Source organism: Pseudorca crassidens, chromosome 13 (assembly GCF_039906515.1).
Source record: "Pseudorca crassidens isolate mPseCra1 chromosome 13, mPseCra1.hap1, whole genome shotgun sequence".
Classification (NCBI taxonomy): Eukaryota; Metazoa; Chordata; class Mammalia; order Artiodactyla; family Delphinidae; genus Pseudorca; species Pseudorca crassidens.
In genome coordinates, this window is record NC_090308.1 from 44,977,934 (window position 1) to 44,995,013 (window position 17,080).

The 17,080-nt window shown below is 34.7% G+C and overlaps 1 protein-coding gene across 5 annotated transcripts in view; it reads left to right on the forward strand.

Moving 5' to 3' along the window:
• The window catches only part of HS3ST5 (heparan sulfate-glucosamine 3-sulfotransferase 5), a 291,317-nt gene that overhangs the window by 106,999 nt on the left and 167,238 nt on the right, over positions 1 to 17,080 (forward strand). The window contains exon 4 of one of the 5 annotated variants that reach the window (XM_067702312.1): positions 13,159 to 13,235. The exons of the other annotated variants lie outside the window; for them this stretch is intronic. The gene's annotated coding sequence lies outside the window, so the exon portion shown is untranslated. The remainder of the gene's footprint in view (positions 1 to 13,158; positions 13,236 to 17,080) is intronic. 5 annotated transcript variants of the gene reach the window in all.

Genomic DNA, 17,080 nt, shown 5'->3' on the forward strand with positions numbered 1-17,080 from the left:
GTAGGTCTGCGTCTTTATTCCCATCGTGGTCCTAGTTTCTTCATGACCATTTTTTGTTGTTGTTTTTTAGATTCCATATATATGTGTTAGCATACGGTATTTGTTTTTCTCTTTCTGACTGACTTCACTCTGTATGACAGACTCTAGGTCCATCCACCTCACTACAAATAACTCAATTTTGTTTCTTTCTATGGCTGAGTAATATTCCATTGTATATATGTGCCACATCTTCTTTATCCATTCATCTGTCGATGGACACTTAGATTGCTTCCATGTCCTGGCTATTGTAAATAGAGCTTCAATGAACATTTTGGTACATGACTCTTATTGAATTATGGTTTTCTCAGGGTATATGCCCAGTAGTGGGATTGCTGGGTCGTATGGGAGTTCTATTTTTAGTTATTTAAGGAAACTCCATACTTTTCTCCATAGTGGCTGTATCAATTTACATTCCCACCCATTCTGACGTGTGTGAGATGATATCTCATTGTAGTTTTGATTTACATTTCTCTAATGATTAATGATTTTGAGCATTCTTTCATGTGTTTGATCTGTATATCTTCTTTGGAGAAATGTCTGTTTAGGTCTTCTGCCCATTTTTGGATTGGGTTTTTTTTTTTTTTTTTGGTGGTACGCAGGCCTCTCACTGTTGTGGCCTCTCCCGTTGGGGAGCACAGGCTCTGGACGCGCAGGCTCAGCGGCCATGGCTCACGGGCCCAGCCGCTCCGCGGCATGTGAGATCTTCCCAGACCGGGGCACGAACCCGTGTCCCCTGCATCAGCAGGCAGACTCTCAACCACTCCACCACCAGGGGAGCCCCAGTATTCCTTTCTAAAGTTCAGTATGATGAGCTAATTTCCCCGATGTCTCTATCTCTCTTTTAGAGTGACAGTCCTGCCATTGCTCTCTTTAGCTGTTTCTCTGTTCCACATAATGTTTTAACTTATTCAGATGTTTATGGATCTAATTCTAAGAAGTATCTAGAAGGTGATAATAATGAATTACTACTGAGGGTTGGCTAAGCATTTTTTTTGACGGTTTTTTCTTTTTCTCTTCATTTTAAAAATTCAGCCTTAGATTTGAAAAGAACAGATCTGCTTAATATGCCTTTAGCTACTCTTTTCCTCTGCAGATTAAACCTTAGAAATCATGTGCTATATTTATAACAGGGTAAATATACATTCATTGAATATCACTTTATTTTATTTCTGTTTCCTATATATAATTTAGCAACTTCATCTTTATTATTTGCAATTTTAAATTTATAAAAGGTTTGCATTTTTATTTCAGTAAACGAAGAGGCTGGTACGGACATATTCAGACCTTAAATTGTGATGATTTTTTTTAAAGGCTCAATATGATACTACTTTTACAGTGAAGAGTGAAGTTTTTAATCAAAATCCTTTGAGTTTCAGGCTTATAGCTATTTTCTTTTCTGTTAGTCTTTGTGTGAACTTATTCATATCGTATACACTTTCTTGTCCAAAAAGTATCAAAAGGCAAAAATAAACCCTAATCAAAAAGAAGTGTGCCCATATAATGCAAGTTAGCTACACATTACCTATTAGTATTACACAAGGAAAATGAATATAGTTATATGCATAAAATAAAGCAGCATAAAAATTTTAAACTGAATCACTTTGCTGCACACCAGAAGCTAACACAACATTGTAAATCAACTATACTTCAATAAAAAATTAAAAAATAATAAAATGAAATAAAGCAACACTTAAAGTAACCAAAATAAAAGATTTACAGAATTGGGTTAACTCTAACAATGAATTTTCATGTACATTTGTTGTTAGAACTGTTTTCAATAATAAGATTGCCATCTGATGGAAAATTCTAAAATTTGTAGTACACAAGATAATAAAAATCCTTAAATATATAGTATACAAGTTTATGGTTCAACAGAGTCTCCAGATAAGACTTCATAAAGCTTTTAGTGCAGATCTTTTATAATACTTCAATTTCAGAAAAATATAGAAACTACTTTTCCACGCTTTCTTTCTTTTGTCTTCTTTTTTTTTTTTCTTTGCAGAGGAGCAGGTGGAGAAAGAATAGAATTGTGTCCTCAAGCGAGTCATGTTCATTATCATTGGCTTATTTATCTTAAATTGTGGCTTCCTATAGAAAACTTACAATGTAGCTTCAGGGAACCTGAGTGAAACAGCCTCCATACTCATGAAGTAAAATATACAACAAAAGAATAAATACAGAAACTTCATAGAAGCATAAAGTTTTAGAGCAGAAATGGACCATTGAGATCTAGTCTGGTCCCCTCATGTATCATAGCATTCTTTTGTCTTCCAAATTTGCTGGTAAAAAGCTTAATACAAAGAGCAGTAAACATCAATCTGGTCAGGTATGAGTTATTAACAAGGAGAAACTAGCCAAGTGTTTTGCAATAATGATTTCTTGAGGGAGAAAGGTAGGAGGAATTTTTCCTCCAAGATGAAGTTTGAGGAAGTGAAGAAAATACCTGGGTACTTATAAATGTAATTCAATTTGAAATCATGTATTATTTTAGTTGTCAGTAGATAATCTGCCATGTCATTAATCTAGAAATGAAAATAGCAAATTTAGGTTTATTTCAGCCAGGGTTAGCTGTATCTGGAAATCTGATATTGAGAGAGAGGGAAAAAGAGCTGAAGGTAAGATAGAGCTTTAGAGCAGCAGAGCCATCTGGGACCATTCGGTATAGGAGAAAGGAGATCTAAATATGTAGGAATCTCTGTGGAGTATTAGTGTTATTATGAAACAGTGTAATAATGATATTTGTGAGATATCCAGAATAATTAAAATGTCTATTATTCTCAATTTGAGAAGTTCAAAAGTCATTTAAATTGATGTAGCAAAAGTAAAATTGATGTGGCAAAATGCTCATAATATATTGTAAATGAAAACAACAAGTTACAAACTATGTTGTGATATGGTCCCATTTTGATTAAGAAAAGCTACAGATGCATAGAAAGAAAATTGAAATGATCTACATCATAATATTATTGATGGTTATGATCGATTGATGAAATCATGGCTAATTTTTATTGCTCCTCAGGATTTATAAAACTTTTTCTAAAGTATATATTATTAAAGTAATTTTAACATAATTTTTAAGAGCTGAGAAAATGTTCAGTTATCTGGGAAGTTCACTTTCATAGAACTATAAAGTAGTCCTGCTAATGGTTATTTAAAATAGCCTTAAAGCAAGGCTCTTGCATCTTGTAGTATAGTATTAAACTGATTTGAATATGAGAATAGTACTTCCAATTAGATCAAAATGATTTTTAGATGTAATTCTTCATTTGTGAAATATTGCAGTAGATAAATTTCTCATTTCCCTCCTCATTAAACACTGAAAATTTTGAATTATGACATTAATTTCTTAGAATATTCTTTATTTCTTATATCACGTAATTCCAATGTGCTTTCAAGAATTTTCTAACTATAATAGTTTGCTCCGTTTGGAAGATAATTTTCTATGTTTGGTTACATTAGTGTTAGTACGTCTTTGTTCTTTAAATCTCCAGTGTAACATACGGTTAGTCTTACCATTATTACTACCAGCTGAGGTTGGCCTATGATTTTGTTTATTCTGTCTGAATCCAAAGTAATTAGCTCTTTAGTTTAATGACAATATTTGTTAATGGGTTTTTAGGGCCAAATTCTGCTGTTAGAGAGTGGGTGGTATATTTGAAGATAGAATCTGGCCCTTATGTTTTAAGCATAAGCTGTGTAATTTGATTTCAAAATGATGGTTTACAGAGTTTACAGTAGGAAAATGAAATCTGCAATTATCTGAAGTTTGTCAGTTTCAAGAAACAGAAAATGAAAGTGACAATTTATGTAAATGAACAGCAAACCCACTCTAAATTCTCTGATATGGCTATCCTGTATATTGTATTGTTTCATACGTAGCTGGAATAAGAAATGAAATGATAATCATCTAGCAGACATTAGGTAATTTCCCTTATGTGACGGGGCATACAGTGAGTTCTTTAAGTGCATTGAAACGTTTTTTACTATTTTATTTTTTCCATCTTTATTGAAATGTAATTAATGTATAACACTGTGTAAGCTTAAGGTGTACAACGTGATGATTTGATACATTTATATATTATACATTTATATAATGCAATTACCATGATACCATGATTACCATGATAAGGTTAGTTAGCACATTCATCACTCACATAATTAAGAGAAGAGATCTCACCACACACACACACAAAAATTGATCGTTGTATTTTTGAAGGACTCAGTGAAGTGGGAAGAACGTTTGCCTGGGGATCACCTGGGTTCAAAGTTAGACTCAGTTTCCTGGTAGCGGACTGACCTTGGGAAAATCTCTTTGCCTCTCCCTGGGCCTGTTTCTTCTTCCTAAAATGATGCCTTTGTACTAGATGATCCCAATGGTCCCTCTAAAATGATAACTCTGACTTGCTTTAAAACAGTGCTATGAGGAAGGCACAAGAAGCGCAAGGAAGATGCAATGACTTGAGCTGACTGAATAAACAAATCATTAAGTCTATTAAAAGTTATTCTGGAGAACTTTCCTTCAATGACTTGTTACTTTTATCCTGGAGAAGAGAAATATTTGGAGAGTTCTACATAGAAGAGACTGTAGGCTACTCTATTAGAAAATTACAAAGAGACCGATTTTGGCAAAACTTAAAAAGAAACTCACCTAGTAACAGATGAGATATCCAACAATGAGATAGGATGCCTTGGGAGATGGTGAATTCACCATCATTATAGGAAAAGAAAGTGTGTACCAAGGATTTTATAACCTGTCAGACTGGCTTCAAGGTGTAAAAGCTAGAGACAAATATTCTGAACATAATGGAATTCAGGAAATGTTGCTATCATGAGCCCTTCTTGAGGCGACTATTAGAGGACAAACTCCATCAAACCAAGAGATGACTGTAGACACTACTGAAAAAGGACTGCTCGTGAGCATTGAATGTATTTAATTCTAAAACTAAATCTAAAACAGATATGAAGATTAGGGTGACAGAATAGAGCATAAAAGTATAATATCCTGTAGAATTAAAGTAACTAACAAAAATTAGGAGGACACAACAGAAAGAAACTGGTATATAAAGTTAGCTGATTGCTTTATTCTCAATATCTATGAATCAGATACCACTTAAACCTGACAAATCAAGTCATAAAAGTATAAGCTAGAAAAAAAAAGGCACTAAGGAAGGTCATGTTAATGCTCAACATTAGTTGACAAAGAATGGGAGACAGAGGGGAAAAAATGCTACTTTTTCTGTCAGTCATAATAGGGAAATAGTGAATATTCTAAAGATATAGAAGATCAAGTTTATTATATGAAGTTACAAACTTTATATGTAGGTTATCATATGAGCTTATAAAGTTACAAATTAGAAGAAAATGTGCACTCCATTAAATATTCTTTTTTTTTTTTTTTTAAATTTCATTTATTTATTTATTTTTGGCTGTGCTGGGTCTTCTTTTCTGTGCGTGGGCTTTCTCTAGTTGCGGCGAGCGGGGGCCACTCTTCATCGCGGTGCGCGGGCCTCTCACTGCCGCGGCCTCTCTTGTTGCGGAGCACAAGCTCCAGACGCGCAGGCTCAGTAGTTGTGGCTCACGGGCCCAGCCGCTCCACAGCATGTGGTATCTTCCCGGACCGGGGCACGAACCCGTGTCCCCTGCATTGGCAGGCAGACTCTCAACCACTGCACCACCAGGGAAGCCCTAAATATTCTTAAGAAGTTACATACATATATTAAGCAAAGAAAGATCATATAATGAAAGTTTTTTAAGACTTAAAACCTTTAATAGAAAACTTAAAAATATTATGACAAAATAGGTTTGTTGTATCTTTCATGTCAGTAAATGTAAAGAAATATATAGATTTTTTTTTAAGAAAATATTTTCAACTTAGATCACAGTGCTGAACCAAATTCTGTCTCTACAGATAGCAGGATACAACAAAAACAAAGTTATTCAAAAATTTGAAAGTGAAAGGATAGGCCGAGTAGAGTAGAGGGGATGGATAGGTGGTTAAAACAATAGTCTGGACAAGAAGTGAGAAGGGAAGTGGAAAGAGAAAGACATGGATGCAATGCATCTTTTGAAGGAAGAATTATCAGTGCTTGAACTCTAACTGGTTAGAGGGGATAATGGAGAAAACAAGGACCTGGAGACTGGGCCTATGTATTGGTGGGAAGCCTGTAAAAATTAGGTTTTTAATATAAGACTGCAAGGAGTGGATGGAAAGGGGAAGGTAGCAGTCACAAAATGGCAATTGCTGGTGCTGGGTATTGAGACGGGTCACACTTTACCACACCAAGCAAAACTCTGCTAATCCCATAAGGAATTTCAGAGTTTTATGGTCAGTCATACCATGATGGCAGTCATGATTATCTTAGCACTTATTATTTTAAGATTTATAAAAACAATTTCTTTTCACATTCTCAATTATTCTTTGGGCATTCAACTCAAACTTCCATTTCCCCTGATACCATTTGGTACTTTGGTACTTTTCTGATGGCATGTTTCTAATTGTTTGAAAACAGCTGTGGTTAATGGGATTTTTGCTTCAATGGAATACTTAGGATATCACAAATTTTCTCTGTCAATAACTATACCAGTGGATTGCATGCCTTTTTGACAAAATCCAGAGTAAAAAAAAAATACTGCCTCACAGCCCAGTACACATATTCACATCCACTGTTTACCTAGTCCACTAAAATAAAACAGTAGTAAAAACAATTTTTAAAAAAGTGTACTAGGCAAATACAATCTAAAGAAATTAGGAGTTAGAATCTTAATATCAGAAAAAGTGATGCTTAGGGCCAAAGGCATTAACTAAGACAAAAGAAAAACTTCATGTGAATGCTAATATGTATAATACATAATAAAGGTATACAATCATGAATAAATAATGGCTTTAAGGGCTACCATAGGAGTTTGTTCAGCAGACTTCTAAAAACATCCCAAGAAATATCAATAATCTGTATTTTAGGTGCTGGACTAAAACAAAAGAATGTCACCTTCTGTATTATAAAGCAAAACATGTATACTGAAATTTATTTTCAAGAGAAAGTATTTTGATATCAAAGAGAGTTAAAAGTACCTATTAACCAAGATTAAGTACTTGGTTAATGAAATTTTTTTTTTCATTTTCAGCAAAAAGGGTTACAAGTTGCTTCTCTTTGTGAAATGAAAGATAGCTTCCACTAAGACTGTAAATGTATGCCTTACACTTATTTGATTTGAAGAAAAGTGGGATGTTTGGATTCCCCCCTACCCCAACAGGTATTCTTAACAGCAGGATACAATTTCAGAGTTTTTTCAGTCAAGAGGTTTCTGCTGAGCAAAAATTCTCGTTCAATTTAGGAATGCAGATTATAATAATTTTCCTATCCTGCTCGCAGCAGGGTTCCTGCCTTCGTTTTGTAGACTCCTAAGTTGCGTAGGAAACAAGTGGGTAACTTCAGTTCCAGGTTAACACATTCTTTAAGCATAGTCCCATTAACTCAACTTAGTTATAATGCAAAGCTGCTTAGCTTCACAAGTGAAATGGAATACATTTGAATTGCTTTCCTAATGTAATACCTATTTATAATAAATGCAAAGTGGTTTATGATGGCAGACTTTGTAGAGCATTATAAAAATTATGAGAGGAAAAAGCTTATTTTTCCTGACCTAAAATTGTAAAGAAATGCCATGTATGCCAGCATGTGACACTCCTATCAAAATAAAAGGAGAAAAAATATTCAAAAATAAAAATGTAGTACATTGGCCTGTATGATATATTACTTCAGCAAAAAAAAAAATTTTTAATGAAGCTATTATATTCTACAGTAGCGTTTTTTCCTAGATGGCACAGTTTTTCTAATTTACATACATTTTCTTCAGTTTAATTTCTTTCTTACTAGGCCTCAACTTCAACCATATGGTTCAGACTTTCCTTGCTTTGTTTGAGAAAGTAAAGATTGCTCAAATAGCATCTTTTTTCTCCTAGTATTAAAATAATTGCATCTGTAATAAATTCAAATTGAATTATGTAAACCACACATTACTATAATGTAGGTTACTAAGATATTGGTCTCATCCTTTGAATAAGAAAATTCTAGATGGCAGTTTCATCAAGTTGGCTAAAGTCAAACAGATTTGATGGGTGTCAGCCACAAGCTCTTCTAAGTTCATGCTGATGTTCAGGGAATTCACTTTGTTCTTTTGTTAACTGCTCGTCTTTAACGAGTAAGGTACATGTGCACCATCCCATGACAGACTGATTTTTTATAACAGAAGAAGTAAATGTCCAGCCAAGCCCAATATGAACTTTATAAACTATACTGGCTTGATGGAGTTTTTTATGTATAGTACTGTGATTTCAGCTGAGAATAAAGACCCATACCTGGATACATTTTATTCCACTGCAAACTCCATTTCTTCATTCAGTCAACCAAGTATTTGGTTAATAATTACTAAGTGCCAGGCCGTCCTAGGACTTGAGCTGCATCAGTGAGCAAAATATGGCCTTCCCTTAGGACGTGCAGACAATAAAAAATAATCCTAACAAGTAAGTGAATTATGTAGTATCATAGACGATGATTAGGTATGAAAGAAAGAAAATGTGGATTAAAGGTAAAAGGGGGAGGGAATGATATGACAGGAGTAGGATCAGATCCAGTACTGTTTGTGCCAGCTCTTCTGGCAGGTGTTTCTTTATGTTCATTTTGGTTGTCTTTAAATCAGAGTATGAGGATTGTACTTGGAGGATGGAGTCATTATCAAATGACCATTGCTCAGATTTTCTTTTTTTACCGATAAGCTTCTATACATTGACATTCATACTTGAGATACTCACCTTAGAGTTCTACAAATTAATCAACTGCATGTGTTTATTAAATTTTAGCTTTAGAGCTTGGTTTTATTATAGGTAGTCTAATTAACAAATGTTCTCCAAAGGGTGCTGTGGAATTTCCAAATGGGTCAAACAATGAAGAATAAAAAGTTATATTAAATTTAAACTTCCTTCTTTTGTTCTGATAATTTATAATTCATGGAGTAATTTTAAATTATAGTATCAGTGTAACCATAATCTTCATCAGTAATGTTACACAGTACCTAATTAGTTCAAAAAGACTCAAGCATCAAGTTAGAATGTATTAACTTCTAGAATTAACCTGGATTTTGAAAGCATCTAGTTTTGGACACTTTAGATAAGATTCTTACTTGATTCCCAGAAAAATAAAGACTGAACTCCAAATTTGAGCATATATTTTAAAAAAAACAACACATTAGTCATTTCTAATTTAGTTCATTTTCTGATGCCATTTAAGAATTATTTTCATGTTGGTAACCATGTACAGCCGTAACTACCGACGCTATAGAATTACAGCCTGTGTGAGCTGGAAATGATTCCAGAAATTCTAGTCCAACTGCCTTTATTTTAAAGGTGTGAAAAAATGTGTCCCAAAGAGGGTAAGTAATTCGTGCAGGTTAGATGGTTGTGTGTAGGTCCAGGAAGCCTATTAATAGTAGAACTAGGACAGTAATCCATTCTTTAAAAATCACAAGCCATACTTTTTTTGGCAAATCACTCTACCTGAGATTTCCCAATGCTTATTATTAAAATAATGTTTCCTTTAAATTAAGGAGAGTTGACCATACCTTTGAATTTCACAAAGTCACCTGATTAGTGAGTGTGCCTAAGCTCCCAGAAATGGCCTGTTATTTGATAACCTCTTCAGCACTACCAGAAGTGAGCTTTTCTTAATGATCTTTTGAGATTTTTTCTTTGAAAAATAAATAATGTCACGAAATTACTTACCTATTAATCAGTATATATGGCACAAGTGTAATACAACATTATTATTTTTCAGTAAATTGTGGAAGGAGAAAGTTATATTTAGTAAAGTACTGAGTTTAGAAAACAGCTTAAGTAACACCTGGGCCCTGGGTTCCTCAGAGTCTTTAGGAAATGATGCTGAGTCATGTAAGAACTCTGAAACCTCATAAGGGAAAATTATGTAACTCACTGGAAAATAATGCCAGTAGATTTAATAGAGCAGAGAGATAATATATTCAAAGCAAAGTATAAAAAAGACTCTGCTAAGCTTAGGGAATTTCATATGCGAAAAACAATTAAACAATTAAAGCAATATCAGTTACGGACGCACGGGCTCAGCGGCCATGGCTCATGGGCCCAGCCGCTCCGCAGCACGTGGGATCCTCCAGGACCGGGACATGAACCCATGTCCCCCGCATCGGCAGGCGGACTCTCAACCACTGTGCCACCAGGGAAGCCCCTGTTTGGTTCTTATAAATGGATTCTAAATTTGCTTGAAACGAAGGATATAACCATGGCTTTATATAATGATAAAATTGGGGTTTCTCATTGCACAGAATTTTCACATGTATTTCCAGGCATATCATTTATTAAACCAACATAATTTAAATTTTAAGTATATTAAAAAGTATATATAACATTAGGTACCTGACTTTAAATGATTGATGAGGATGAATAAGGAAAACAGCTGTAAAGACACAGGGTCCAGAAGACTTAATGAGTACTTTGTGAACTTAGCAAGATTTTAATGGTTTTGTCTGATGGTAAATGAAGTAAGAAAATGAGTAATTCAACCAGTTTTTACTCCTGCTTTTGTATACTTCTAAATCCTATAAGACTACCAAGCTAAAAATTGGATCTGCTATCTGTTCCAATATCCATGACACAGTTCAATTAAAGTATTCTATAATAAGTAACATTAATTAAAAATTAGAATTTAAGACTACATCTGGTTCTTGTTGATGTGATGGGTAATTATTAGCATTCTGGCATTAGGCATTTTAGATTGTTTTTTATTTTCAACAATAATAAAAAAAGATGTTTAAGAAAATACAAAGCTAATATACTTCAGGTTACCAATGGAGAAAAAAACTTTGAAAATAACTGATTTGTGCTTATTTTTGATTGATTAAATTCATTTTGTCTGAAGCCCTTAGTGATATCCTTGGAAATTTCTCTCCTCTTCCTTCTCTCCTCCCTCCCATGAATATTTATGGTTTAGAAGGCAGCAACATTTTTTGCATATTCTTTTCCCAAAGGAACATTATTTTTCCATTTTTAATCACTTCATAGGTGATTGGTCTCTGATAGCCAAGGGAATTAGTGGGCCAGACTTCACTTCTAGGTAAACCTACGGGTCCAAGAGTGTCTTCATTTGTCTCTTGGGCTGAGAAAATTGAACATACCTTTGCCTTTCACTCTCTTTTCACACATTATGTAAATTGGTAAGAATAAAAGTAATGTGATTGGGAGTATAGTTTGACAGACAGTATCATGTAATATAATACCCAAATTATTATAAGCTAGAAATAGTGCCTTGGGGCACCGCATTTATTGTGAATAAGTATTTGCATTTACACATTTTTGTCTAGAGTTTAGACATGCAAAATAAATCACAGTGTGGAAAGTACAATTGTTTTCAAAAGGGTAACAAAGAGATAGCAAATGCAGTTTCTTCCAACAAAGAGCTTTTAATCTATTTGGACAAGTAAAGCACAGAGAAATAAGTCAGATTATACAAGAGTTAATAATAAATACAAATTTCTATATGGATTGACATGGCCATTATAAATTATCCTTCTGTATTTCATATGTAAACAAGTTCAGTGCATACAGAAGCTTAAGCAAAAACTACAAAAACATTTTATTCGTGTGTTGACAGGAGAATATATTTCCTAATGATTTGGACTTTAGACATAGGAAAATTAGATGCTTGATTCTTTTTTAAAAATTTTTTTTAACATCTTTATTGGAGTGTAATTGTGTTACAATGGTATGTTAGTTTCTGCTGTATAACAAAGTGAATCAGCTATACGTATACATATACCCCATATCTCTTCCCTCTTGCATCTCCCTCCCTCCCACCCTCCCTATCCCACTCTCTCGGTGGTCACAGAGCACCAAGCTGATCTCCCCGTGCTATTTGGCTGCTTCCCACGAGCTATCTATTTTATATTTGGTAGTGTATATATATCCATGCCACTCTCTCACTTGGTCCCAGCTTACCCTTCCCCATCCCCGTGTCCTCAAGTCCATTCTCCACGTCTGCGTCTTTATTCCTGTCCTGCCCCTAGGTTCATCAGAAACATTTTTTTTTTAGTTTCCATATATACGTGTTAGCATACGGTATTTGTTTTTCTCTTTCTGACTTACTTCACTGTGTATGACAGACTCTAGGTCCATCCACCTCACTACAAATAACTCAATTTCATTTCTTTTTATGGCTGACTAATATTCCATTGTATATATGTGCCACATCTTCTTTATCCATTCATCTGTCACTGGACACTTAGGTTGCTTCCATGTCCTGGCTATTGTAAACAGAGCTGCAATGAACATTGTGGTACATGACTCTTTTTGAATTATGGTTTTGAATTATGGTTTTCTCAGGATATATGCCCAGTAGTGGGATTGCTGGGTCATATGGTAGTTCTATTTTTAGTTTTTAAAGGAACCTCCATACTGTTCTCCATAGTGGCTGTATCAATTTACATTCCCACCAACAGTGCAAGTGGGTTCCCTTTTCTCCACACCCTCTCTAGCATTTATTGTTTGTAAATTTTTTGATGATGGCCATTCTGACTGGTGTGAGGTGATACCTCATTGTAGCTTTGATTTACATTTCTCTAATGATTACTGATGTTGAGCATCCTTTCATGTGTTTGTTGGCAATCTGTATATCTTCTTTGGAGAAATGTCTATTTAGGTCTTCGGCCCATTTTTGGATTGGGTTGTTTGTTTTTTGATATTGAGCTGCATGAGCTGCTTGTATATTTTGGAGATTAATCCTTTGTCAGTTGCTTCATTTGCAAATATTTTCTCCGATTCTGAGGGTTGTCTTTTCCTCTGGTTTACGGTTTCCTTTGCTGTGCAAAATCTTTTAACTTTCATTATGTCCCATTTGTTTATTTTTGTTTTTATTTCCATTTCTCTAGGAGGTGGGTCAAAAAGGCTCTTGCTGTGATTTATGTCATAGAGTGTTCTGCCTATGTTTTCCTCTAAGAGTTTGATAGTGTCTGGTCTTACATTTAGATCTTTAATCCATTTTGAGTTTATTTTTGTATATGGTGTTAGGGAGTGTTCTAATTTCATTCTTTTATATGTAGCTGTCCAGTTTTCCCAGCACCACTTATTGAAGAGGCTGTCCTTTCTCCATTGTATATTCTTGCATCCTTTATCAAAGGTAAGTTGACCATAGGTGCATGGGTTTATCTCTGGGCTTTCTGTCCTGTTCTATTGATCTATATTTCAGTTTTTGTGCCACTGCCATACTGTCTTGATTACTGTAGCTTTGTAATATAGTGTGAAGTCCGGGAGCCTGATTCTTCCAGCTCCGTTTTTCTTTCTCAAGATTGGTTTGGCTATTTGGGGTCTTTTGTGTTTCCATACAAATTGTGAAATTTTTTGTTCTACTTCTGTGGAAACTGCCGTTGATAGTTTGATAGGGATTGCATTGAATCTGTAGATTGCTTTGGGTAGTATAGTCATTTTCACAATGGTGATTCTTCTAATCCAAGAACATGGTGTATCTCTCCATCTGTTTGTATCATCTTTAATTTCTTTCATCAGTGTCTTATAATTTTCTGCATACAGGTCTTTTATCTCCTTAGGTAGGTTTATTACTAGGTACTTTATTCTTTCTGTTGCAGTGGTAAATGGGAGTGTTTCCTTAATTTCTCTTTCAGATTTTTCATCATTAGTCTATAGGAATGCAAGAGATTTCTATGCATTAATTTTGTATCCTGCTATGTTACTAAATTCATTGATTAGCTCTAGTAGTTTTCTGGGAGCATCTTTAGGATTCTCTATATATAGTATCATGTCATCTGCAAACAGTGACAGTTTTACGTCATCTCTCCCAATTTGGATTCCTTTTATTTCTTTTTCTTCTCTGATTACTGTGGCTAAAACTTTGAAAAATATGTTGAATAATAGGATGAGAGTGGACAAATTTGTCTTGTTCCTGATTTTAGAGGAAATGGTTTCTGGTTTACACCATTGAGAACGAGGTTGGCTGTGTGTTTGTCATGTATGGCCTTTATTATGTTGAGGTAAGTCCCCTCTTTGCCTACTTTCTGGAGGGTTTTTATCATAAATATGTGTTGAATTTTGTTGAAAGCTTTTTCATCTATTGAGATGATTATATAGTTTTTATTCTTCAATTTGTTAATATGGTGTGTCACATGATAGATTTGCGTATATTGAAGAATCCTTGCATTCCTGGGATAAACCCCAGTTGATCATAGTGTATGATCCTTTTAATGTGCAGTTGGATTCTGTTTGCTAGTATTTTGTTGAGGATTTTTGCATCTATGTTCATGAGTAATATTGGCCGGTAATTTTCTTTCTTTGTGACATCTTTGTCTGGTTTTGGTATCAGGGTGATGTGGCCTTGTAGAATTAGTTGGGGCGTGTTCCTCCCTCTGCTGTATTTTAGGAGAATTTGAGGATAGGTGTTAAGTCTTCTCTAAATGTTTGATAGAATTCTCCTGTGAAGCCATCTGGTCCTGGGCTTTTGTTTGTTGGAAGATTTTTAATCACAGTCTCAATTTCAGTGCTTGTGATTGGTCTGTTTATAGTTTCTATTTCTTCCTGGTTCAGTCTCGGAAGGTTGTGCTTTTCTAAGAGCTTGTCCATTTCTTCTAGGTTGTCCATTTTATTGGCAAAAAGTTGCTTGTAGTAATCTCTCATGATCCTTTGTATTTCTGCAGTGTCAGTTGTTACTTCTCCTTTTTCATTTCTAATTCTTTTAATTTGACTCTTCTCTGTTTTTTTCCTGATGAGTCTGGCTAATGGTTTAACAATTTTGTTTATCTTCTCAAAGAACCAACTTTTAGTTTTGTTGATCTTTGCTATTGTTTTCTTCATTTCTCTATCATTTATTTCTGATCTGATCTTTATGATTTCTTTCCTTCTGCTAACTTTGGTTTTTTGTTGTTGTTCTTCTTCTTTCTCTAATTGCTTTATGTGCAAGGTTAGGTTGTTTATTTGAGATGTTTCCTGTTTCTTAAGGTAGGATTATATTGCTATAAACTTCTTTCTTAGAACTGCTTTTGCTGCATCCCATAGGTTTGGGGTTGTCGTGTTTTCATTGTCATTTGTTTCTAGGTATTTTTTGATTTCCTCTTTGATTTCCTCAGTGATCTCTTGCTTATTAAGTAGTGTATTGTTTAGCCTCCATGTGTTTGTGTATTTTACAGATCTTTTCCTGTAATTAATATCTAGTCTCATACCATTGTGGTCGGAAAAGATCCTTGATACGATTTCAATTTTCTTAAATTTACCAAGGCTTGATTTGTGACCCAAGATATGATCTATCCTGGAGAATATTCCATGAGCACTTGAGAAAAATGTGTATTCTGTTGTTTTTGGATGGAATGTCCTATAAATATCAATTAAGTCCATCTTGTTTAATGTATCATTTAAAGCTTGTGTTTCCATATATATTTTCATTTTGTATGATCTGTCCATTGGTGAAAGTGGGGTGTTAAAGTCCCCTACTATGATCATGTTACTGTTGATTTCTCCTTTTATGACTGTTAGCATTTGCCTTATGTATTGAGGTGCTCCTATGTTGGGTGCATGAATATTTACAATTGTTATATCTCCTTCTTGGACTGATCCCTTGATCATTATGTAGTGTCCTTCTTTGTCTCTTGTAATAGTCTTTATTTTAAAATCTATTTTGTCTGATATGAGAATTGCTATTCCAGCTTTCTTTTGATTTCCTTTTGCATAGAATATCTTTTTCCATCCCCTCACTTTCAGTCTGTATGTGTACCTATATCTGAAGTGGGTCTCTTGTAGACAGCATATATATGGGTCTTGTTTTTGTATCCATTCAGCCAGTCTATGTCTTTTGGTTGGAGCATTTAATCCATTTACATTTAAGGTAGTTATTGATATGTATGTTCCTATTACCATTTTCTTAATTGTTTTGCATTTATTATTCTAGGTCTTTTCCTTCTCTTGTGTCTCCTTCCTAGAGAAGTTCCTTTAGTATTTGTTGTAAAGCTGGTTTGGTGGTGATGAATTCTCTTAGCTTTTGCTTGTCTGTAAAGGTTTTAATTTCTCCATCAAATCTGAATGAGATCCTTGCTGGGTAGAGTAATCTTGGGTGTAGGTTTTTCTCTTTCATCACTTCAAGTATGTCCTGCCACTCCCTTCTGGCTTGCAGAGTTTCTGCTGAAAGATCAGCTGTTAACCTCATGGGGATTCCCTTGTATGTTTTTGTTGTTTTTCCCTTGCTGCTTTCAATATTTTTTCTTTGTGTTTAATTTTTGATGGTTTGATTAATATGTGTCTTGGCATGCTTCTCCTTGGATTTATCCTATATGGGACTCTTTGTGCTTCCTGGACTTGATTGACTATTTCCTCGCCCATATTAGGGAAGTTTTCAACTATAATCTTTTCAAATATTTTCTCAGTCCCTTTCTTTTTCTCTTCTTCTTCTGGGACCCCTATAATTTGATTGTTGGTGCATTTAATGTTGTCCCTGAGACTGTCCTCAATTTGTTTCATTCTTTTTTCTTTATTCTGCTCTGCAGTAGTTATTTCCACTGTTTTATCTTCCAGGTCACTTATCCGTTCTTCTGCCTCAGTTATTCTGGTATTGATTCCTTCTAGAGAAGTTTTCATCTTATTTATTGTGTTGTTCATCATTGTTTGGTTTCCCTTTAATTCTTCTAGGTCCTTGTTAAACGTTTCTTGTATTTTCTCCATTCTATTTCCAAGATTTTGCATCATCTTTACTATCATTACTCTGATTTCTTTTTCAGGTAGACTGCCTAGTTCCTCTTCATTTGTTTGGTCTGGTGGGTTTTTACCTTGCTCCTTCATCTGCTCTGTGTTTCTCTGTCTTCTCATATTGCTTAACTTACTGTGTTTGGGGTCTCCTTTTCAGACGCTGCAGGTTCGTAGTTCCTGTTGTTTTTGGTGTCTGTCCCCAGTGGCTCAAGTTAGTTTAGTTGTTTGTGTAAGCTTCTTGGTGGAAGGGACTGGTGCCTTAGTTCTGGTAGTTGAGGGTGG